The sequence below is a fragment of the Bubalus bubalis genome, chromosome 1, assembly GCF_019923935.1.
Source record: "Bubalus bubalis isolate 160015118507 breed Murrah chromosome 1, NDDB_SH_1, whole genome shotgun sequence".
In the NCBI taxonomy this organism is placed as follows: Eukaryota; Metazoa; Chordata; class Mammalia; order Artiodactyla; family Bovidae; genus Bubalus; species Bubalus bubalis.
The window spans coordinates 10,335,904-10,345,532 of NC_059157.1; positions in this window are offsets into that span (position 1 = coordinate 10,335,904).

Consider the following 9,629-nt stretch of genomic DNA (forward strand, 5'->3'; position numbering starts at 1 on the left):
ACCAGGGATTAAACATGTGCCCTCCCAGCTTTGGGAACACAGAATCTTAACCAGTGGAGGAAGTTCCCCACATAACTTCTGAAAGTCTACGGACAAGCCACACTCTGGATAAACACTTGCCTGCTCTCCAGAGCTAAGCAGGAATTTTCTTCCTCTAAGCTCTTCCAGCTTCTGCAGGTCACTTTATGAAAGTTGTCCTCTTTCATGTTGAATCAGATCTTTCATCTTCCAATGCATGGTAAGTTTCTTGAGGACAGCTGCTGTTGCTGTTTAGTTGTGATGTCGTGTCTGACTCTTTGCCACCCCGTGGTCTACAGTGCCAGGTATCCGTGTCCTTCACCGTCTCCTGGAGTTTGCTCAAACTCATGTTCATTGAGCCAGTGATGCTATCGAGCCATCTCATCCTCTGCTGCCCCCTTCTCCTCCTGCCCTCAGGCCTTCCCAGCATCCGGGTCTTTTCCAATGAATCGGCTGTGAGCATCAGGTAGCTTAAGTTTTGGAGTTTCAGCTTCAGTATCAGTCCTTCCAATGAATATTCAGGACTGATTTCTTTTAGGACTGACTGGTTTGATCTGCTTGCAGTCTGCAGCACCACAATTTGAAAGCATCAGTTCTTCAGCACTCATCCTTCTTCATGGCCCAGCTCTCACTTCCGGATTTAACTACTGGAAAAACCATTGCTTTGACTATACGGATCTTTGTCGAGAACAGGTGTAGTGTCTTCTTTTTTATATTCCATGCACTACTCCTATGTTTCTTTGTGAAAATTAGAGGCTTCAAAAGGATTTATTGACTGGATTAATGCATTAACTAAATTAACAAATTGATAGCTAATGATCCCCAAAGGAATAGAGTAGTTTGGGCTGATACCACTCCCGAAAAACCAATTAAATAACACATTCAAGCAGCAATTCATTTGTGCCTAAAAGAAACTACTTTTCTGTTTTCTCTTCTCCTCTTAAATGACGGTGGTACTGTGTACTCACAGCTGAGAGAGAAAGAATTACCACCGGTGAATGCAGCCAAGGAAGTCAGGGATACGCATGAAGACTCGCTATCCATATGTATGGTTTGATTTATCGTTGGTACATGTAGCACTCAGATATGAGTGACAAGAAGGGTATTTTATCTTTCAAACTCCAATGTCCTCTCTGGGGAGGAACAGAGGGCATTCTTAAAGGAGGTGGAGGCAGTTTGTAAGGCAGAAGAATCTATGACACTGAAAGAACGCAAGAGGGCGCCCTTTCCAATTCTGTTACAGGAGAAAAATATGTCCTTGGTTCTAGAGACGTGGAGTGAACTCGGGAAGCATTACTAACACTTGTATTCAGGTTTTGCCTTCTCAAAACTTAAGAAAAGAAATGCGCTATATAGTGAAATATATTTCTCTCTATATATTATTATGTGTGTTTGTGTGTGTGTGGGCCTGTGCTCAGTCGCTCAGTCGTGTCCGACACGTGACATCATGGACTGTAGGCCGCCAGGGTCCTCTGTGCATGGAGATTTCCCAGGCAAGAAGACTGGAGTGGGTTGCCATTTCCTCCTCTACGGGATCTTTCGGACCCAGAGATCAAACCTGCATCTCCTGCATTGGCAGATGGATTCTTTACCACTGAGCCATTTGGGAAGCCCTCTATTACTCAGAATCCCAGGGACGGAGGAGCCTGGTGGGCTGCCGTCTATGGGGTCACACAGAGTCGGACACCAGTGAAGCGACTTAGCAGCAGCAGCAGCAGCTATTATTCATGTGTGTGTATATATATACACATGATGAAATATATTGAGCTATGAAGAAGTATATTGATATTGTATCTAATAAAAATATTCTAAAGTAGTCTTTTATTTTTATGCTAGAAGCAACAGCTGAATTTATTATTTAACAGTAAATACTTGTCTTTCCATCTGTATATGTGTAAACTCTACATGTTCTTCAGCATTTTCTGTGTTTTGTTCTGTGCCCTGTAACTTAAGTGAAATAATCCTGACCTTGGCTTCAGGAAACCTGAATTTCACCCCACTTCTCCCATCACATGACTTTAAATAGACAATGAGCCACTCTTTCCTCCCATTTTTCAGTCTGTAGAATAAGAGGTTTGGATCAGATGGTTTCCAAGGTCCTTTCCAGGTTAAATAGTTTATTGGATCTATGAACTATGATGTTTCTTTATATTAAGTATTTAATACATATTTAGCATACAGATGTGAAAGGAATATCAACCATAAATATCTAACTTGTAGGTTTCTTGTTAAAAGAGTGAAATCAGTAGAAATGGAATCAGTCTAAGTTGAATACGTATAAACTATGTTGAAGATGTAATGTTTTTGAAACCAGAAGCGGTACTTACAGTTTGAGGTCAAAATGTTTTTGTGGATTTTCTACACAAGAGTGTTACTCATATGATTAAAGTGACTCAGTTTTGGTGACTAGGTTAGTTCTATAAATACTTGATCTTTGTGATTAGCGTGTTGGTTTAACTGACTCAAGGAAAAGGTTTTATTTGCGGGCGCTGGAGGTTATGATGGCTAGTTTTGTTTTGGGACTTTTTTTTTGTTTCTTAGGCAGTATTTATAAACATCTCTGTTTGGAGAAGTAAATACAGCTTCACTAGATTGAAGATGCTGTTTAAAAGACTTGCATAATAACTATTGCAATTAGGGGATAGACGTAAACTACTTACCTCCGACCCACTCTTAGCCCGTGGATGTAGTCATCATGCCAGCTCTTGCTATTCATCTTCACCCCTTTTGGTGTGGGATGTTCTTTTTTTTTCTCCTACGTCTTTCCCCATCTTGTCCTCTTTCTTTCTTGGGTCCTGGGGATCCTGAATTCCTCCAACAAATCCTAGGAATCTTTGATACGTAAAATGGCCTGACTTACCCTGGGGAGGAAATTAAAGACTGTAAAAGAAAATTGAAGACTCTAAAGGTTATTTTCCGGCTGGAGGGGAGTAACAAAAATGCAATGGCTTGGTGCTTTGGGGGGCAAAGGGATGAAGATGCATATGGAAAACAAAGCAGATTATGTAACAATAGCCTAAAAGGCATTTGGAACAGACAGATCGTCTAAAGCTGTGGTCCCCAAATTATCTGGCACCTGAGAAAATAATTTCTCCATGGATGGCAGGGGTCGGGGGGGAGGTTTTAGGGTGATTTCAGCACATTGAATTTATTGTGCCCTTTATTTCTATTATTATCACATCAGGTCCACCTTAGATCATCAGGCATGAGGTCCCAGAAGTTGGGGACTACCAGCCTAAAACTTAGCCATGAACTTCCTTCCTCCCTTCATTCGTTCATTCTGTCCATAAGCAGTGAGCCTCTTCTGCATGCCAGGCACTGGGCAGGCACTTGGCATCAAGGTTGAAGTAGATGGTTCTACGGTTTCAAGAGTATTGGAGTCTAGACAGGAAAGTAAACAGGTAAACGGATCAGAATGAAAAAAAAATAAGCATATACCAAAGAGAGTGGTGGCACAAGGGAACACGATTCAGCTTGTCTAAACCATGGAAGCTTTGCAGAGGAGGAGCCAATGATGTTACGTGCCCGACAGTTACTAGTTGTCCAGGCGGGTCAAGGGACAAAGGGTGTGGGAAGAAAAGGAAACCTTTCACAACAGCACAGGAGTGACAACAGCCCAGTGTGTCCAGGGAATGACGAGCTGCTGGGATTGCTGGGGGCTGAAGTTCAAGGGAGCAGGTGGAGGGGGTAAAATCACAGAGTCAGGGACTAAATGGTCAAAGCTTTGCGGGTCACGTTCAAGACGCTCGACAGCGTGTGCTGAGGATGAAGTGGGTTCTGTGGGGAAAGTAATATGAACATTTTAGAGAGAGTGCTGCTCAAGTCTTAGAAGCATTAGGGGTTATAGGCACAGGAAGGCTCCAGGCAAGCACTGATGAGGATTCTCCGAAGGCTCCGCAGGTAAAGAATCCACCTGCCAATGCAGGAGACACAGGAACCGCAGGTTCGAACCCTGGGTATGGAAGATTCCCCTGGAGAAGGAAATGCTAGAGTATTCTTGCCTGGAGAATCCCATGGACAGAGGAGCCTGGAGGGCTGCAGTCCATGGGGTCGCAAAAGAGTCAGACATGACTGAGTACTCATGCATTCCCCAGTGTTCACATGCAAGCTTCATCCCATCCGCCTTTTCTCACTTTGGTTGTATACGTGTTCACCACTCTTCACACAGGTGTATACTTATGCCTTGAGCGTGCAAGTGTTTTGTAGTTTTAAAAGTCCCTTTTCATCTTATCCTCTTCTCTGACATGGCAAAAGAGACTTCGTTTTACATGTAGGGAAACCAGGTAAAGAGTCTGCAGTGGAATTGAGATTAGAACTTGCACTCCTATTTTTCCCTTTCTTTGTCTCCTTCCTTGCTTCCTTCTTTCTTTCTTCTTTGATCACAGGAAGACTCTCTAAGTTGCTAAAGAAAGACATCATATGGAGATGGGGGCAGTGCCCCAAATGTGGTCAATATGGTCGTTAAAAACACAGACAATAATCAACGGAGTGCATTTTACTGGGTGAAAAATTCAGTTGCCAAGCACACATCGTACGCATTTATGTCTCTGTGTATGCATGTATACATATATACCAAGTTGCATATAAATTGTGTACTTTCTGATAGAGAAGAATTTGGTTGCATGTGTTCAAACTTTCTTCTAGGTTTGCTATATACGTGAGTTGGCAAAAAACTACACTAAGTTCAGAGGCATCTGGTCACTGGGAAATAGAGATTTTTGTCTAGGTGCCTTCAAATGAGAAACATGGAATAAGAGATATAATGCCATCCACGTGTTTCTCTACTCCTGGTTTATAAGAATCCAACCAGCAATCATATTACCCAGAAAGAGTAAATTTCTTTAAAGGCCACACTTCTCCATGAGGTACCTTTCTAGCATTTTTTTTTTTTTTGGTACAAAATCTGCTTTTGCTCATGTTAGCACCTGGCTCCAATTATGAATTTTTCGTATTAATGGCTATAAAGAGGCAAGTTGTGTAAGCAGGCATAACTTTTACAGCTAAAAATAACCTGATCTCCCGTTACCAGGACTTGAGGCACAAAACAAGGACATTTTCTTCTTGCAGTGCTTGTTTAGTGAGTTCACCTTTTACTTATCTGAAACCATGCCTCTGGAAGAGGGATTAGTCATAAAGGTTCTGGCTTCGAGTGTCAGCAAAAGCTGTAACCACATAAACCAAGGAATAAAATTCTCTGGGAAAGCAAAATAAGCGCCTTCAGGGTTTCGCAGATGTCTCGAGAGTACCCATAAGAGCTGGCGCGGTCGTCTTTGCCCTCCTGCTTGACTAAGCTGTGGAGCCCTGGGTAAGATATGTTGGTATTATCCCAGGAACCTGGGAGAGGGAACCGAGGAACCTTCTGGAGCCATGCTGAGTAGACTGATCCTCTCTTCTTTATTATTGTAGTCAGCTCAAAAGAGTGTATCTATCAGACTGAGGTGGCCCCGACTTGGAAACAAATGCTGTGCTGACTTGAAAATTCTAGAAGGCACAATTTCTCTAGTGATAGAAACCGGTAAGAGAAACCCAGCAGGGAGGCAGCAGGGCTAAAGATTTAAGAGGGATTATTCTTTGGTTTTTATTTATTTTTTTAACACCAAAAACATTTTGTATTGGGGTATAGCTGATCACCAATGTTGTGACTGTTTCAGGTGAACAGTGAAGGGACTCGGCCATACATACCCCTGGATCCATTCTCCCCAAAACCCCGCTCCCATCCAGGTGGGCACATAACACTCAGCAGAGTTCCCAGTGCTATACAATAGGCTTTTGTGGGTTATCCGTTTTAAATATAGCACTGCGCACACGACCTTCCCAAAGTCCTTAACTATCCCATCCCCAGGCAATCATGAGTTTGTTTCTAAGTCTGTGAGTCAAGAGGGATTGTTCTTTCTTTGGCTCTTGTTCTCCTGTGTCACCCAGAGCACCCCGTGTTTTTTGGACCCATTTGACACTGGGATCAAGATCAATGGATCCGTTCATTTGAGCTCAATTATGGACCATTCACCTAAAAATCTCAGGAGTGAAGTGAAAATTGCTCAGTCGGGTCCAACTCTTTGTGACCCCATGGACTGTATAGTCCCTGTAATTCTCCAGGCCAGAATACTGGCGTGGGTAGCCTTTCCCTTCTCCAGGGGATCTTCCCAACCCAGGGATCGAACCCAGGTCTCCCACATTGCACGCGTATTCTTTAGCAGCTGAGCCACAAAAAAAACCAAAAAAACAAACTCAGGAGCAGAACTGCAGATCTTATAATCAAGTATTGAATTATCTGTAATTTATTTACTTAGGGAATTGAGAGCCCTGAGTTTTGCCATATAATGTGGAAAGATTTACGATGGAAGGACATCTTCAAGAGCAAGAGGAACAAAATTTTTCATTTTTCTGTGGGCTCTGAACAGTAGGGTTGTTAAAGCTAAACCTGATTTAGAAAGTGGGATCTAAGTGGGCGGGTGGGGCCAGGCACCTTGCACCTGCAACCCCTCCTGCCACGGGTCTCCCGCTGCCTTTCAAAGATGAAAGGCAAGCATGAGTACCTTTCTCCAAAGAAGCAGAAGCCCAGTGAGGCTGGGCAGAGACCACTCCAGTACTCATTTGTCCCTCTGCTCTTCCCATGTGAAAGGGCACAGAAATTACCCCAAGGACTGCTTTCTTCCCATCCCTTTTTACAATCCCCCGATACAATAGACAATTCTGACAGTTCTGCGTTTTTTTTAAGGTGCAGAACTATAGCGAACATCGAACTGAATTTTACAGGAGATCAACCATTACAGAATCTGAGACATTACCCACTCACCCACCACAGAGTTCATTACTATAACATCTTGAAGGGAAAAGTAAACCAGGTAAAATATTCACCAACAGGAAAGTTTCCTCAGATACTCCTTAGATTTTTAGAGATGATGAGGTACGTAAAATATCAAACTTGCTGCTAACCACACGTTTAGGACAGCCACCCACAATAAAAAATTGTGTGGCCAAAATGTCCCTTGTCCACAGTTCTGAGGTGGAGAAATCTGATTTAAAGTAACCCTATTTTTAATTTTTTTGTTTTAATGGGAGGGTAATTGCTTTACCATATTGTGATGGTCTTTGCCATACATCAATACAAATTGGCCATAGGTATACATGTGTCCCTTTCATCATGAGCTCCCTTCCCACCTCCCTCCCCATAAAGTAACTGTAGATGGAGGGTGGCACACTGCAGCCTATGAGCTAAATCTGGCCCCCTGCTTGTTTTTGTAAATAAAGCTTTATTAGAACACAGTCATGCTCACTCATTTATGTGTTGTCTATGGTGCTTTCATGCTGCAAAGATACAGTTGAGTGGTTGTGACACAGATTGTGTGACCCCACAAAACCTAAAATATTTATTATTTGGGCCTCTACAAAAGAGCAAAAATGGTATTTTGTCATGTAAATAAGCATTTTAATTTCTAACGTTTCAGATTAATTTAGATAATAATTAGGTAAGAACAAAAATAATAACATTCAGTGAAGTTCTGTATGCAGGAGTAGATCTGGGTTCTGTGGGGCCTGAGCTCAATTTTACAGATAACATCTTTAAGAAAATTGGTATAAAGTTACATATTTATTTATGGCATGAAAATAAATCTCACTAAACATTATTGGAGCCTTGCAAATTCAAGTCCTTTTCTACTAATACCTATGTAGTCAGGTTTCCAGAAATAATTGCATAAAGCATTCTTTATGCTCTCCCATGACACCCTACAGCTCAGCAATTCCCAACACCCACAGGGGCTGTGCAACCCACCTGCTTCAAACACATCATTAGCTTCTCTGTATCTTCAGCTCTACGCAAACATGTCCAGTGCAGCGTTTTTGTTCTTTGATCGATGAGCATCTGAAGAGCTGGCTTGGATTCTGGCTTTGCCACTCACTACTTGGGTGACTGTGGGCAAGTGAGTTGTTCTGTCTGTGTCTCATTTCCTTAAATAGTTAGAGTGTAGCCTGTCCCTTTAAGCACTTCATCTCTATAAGTTATTGCTCGATTCTCTTTGATCTTAAAAAAATGTAGATGCTCTTGGATTTTTCTTAGAAAGTTTTTATTATCTGTTATATTGCCCCTTTTCCCCTAGTTAAAAGAAAATTGGTGTCTTATGACCAATATTCGTATTCACTTTCAGCTCTATTCTAGACTTAGACATTTAAATCTCTCTGAATTGAATGTCCATGAATCATTGCAACTCCTTCAGTGTCCTCTCTTATGATTTGTTCAACAAGCCTACACCATCAAAATGTGTGTTTTCTACTTTGTTGCTTATCTTTTTCATGCTTAGAAATAGGCTTGACGTGCTCTATATAAGAGGCACAAATAAGTCAACTGCAAGAATCTAAGAGACATTTCTTATTTTTGTGAAGATTTTTTTGAACATTCAAGTGGCTATCAATCTCACCTACTTTTCCCCAAGTGATCGGAAGATGATTCATTCTATTGTTCATTTTTCAAATCTGAATAATTCTCTCAACTGGATTTCTTCACCCAAAAGTGTTGTCAAGGGCATAACTTTAAATCAGAGTCTAATTTGAGTTTGCATGTTCAAGTCAAGAACTAAAGAACTGCAGGATTCATGCTGCCCAGAGTGTGGCTTCCGACATGGCATCAAGGACCATCAAGGAACATCAAGGCGGGAGATATGGCATTGAGCGGGGATGGGAAGGTGGAGGGCTTGATGACAGGCATCATTAACATCCACTGCCAAGTCCATGACGCTTCTGGACTGTACACAGGATGTGCACAGATGATGTTTCCACATCACGCATCACTGCGCAGGAGGAATGTACCCCTATTTCACTGACCATCATGTGTTCCCACCCAGCTCTCATCCTATCATGAATTTTTAGCATAATCACAGATAAGCATGGGTTTCCCAGAGGGTTCAGTGGTAAAGAATCCTCCTGCCAATGCAGGACACATAGCTTCTATCCCTGGGTCAGAAAGACCCTCTGGAGAAGGAAATGGCAATCCACTCCAATATTCTAGCCTGGGAAATTGCATGGACAGAGAAGCCTTGCAGGGTAGAGTCCACGGGGTCACAAAAGAGTCAGACACAACATAGCAACTAAACAACAGCGATAAATAAGCATGACTGGAAAGCACTTTGGAGAGTTTTTTATGTGGGTAAACTAAAATACAGATAATTTTAGTAACAGGTGATTATAAGTGGAATTACATCTTGGAAAGAAGATCTGAAATCCTAGTTGAAAACTTTTCTTTAATTCATTTTCACTTTAATCAAAGTCATAAAAGCTTCTAAGTATGAAAAGGCTTTCAATGCAGGATAGCTTTCCCTGACCAAACCCTCTCAAACGTTCCAGCCCTGATCCTCAGAGGCAGACTCTGTAGCAGATCTATTTCTTGGTATTTGCCTTGATAATTCTAAATGAGATGCTCTAAATGTAATAATTTCCCGATTTCCAGTTATGGGAACAATTTAATGCTTGTCTTAACTAACTCGAAGGACAATACAGGGTAGAATTTAAGGGCTTCTCAGGTGGCGCTAGTGGTAAAGAACTCACCTGCCGATGCAGGAGAAATAAGAGACATGGGTTGGATCCCTGGGTCAGGAAGATCCCCTGAAGGAGGCCAT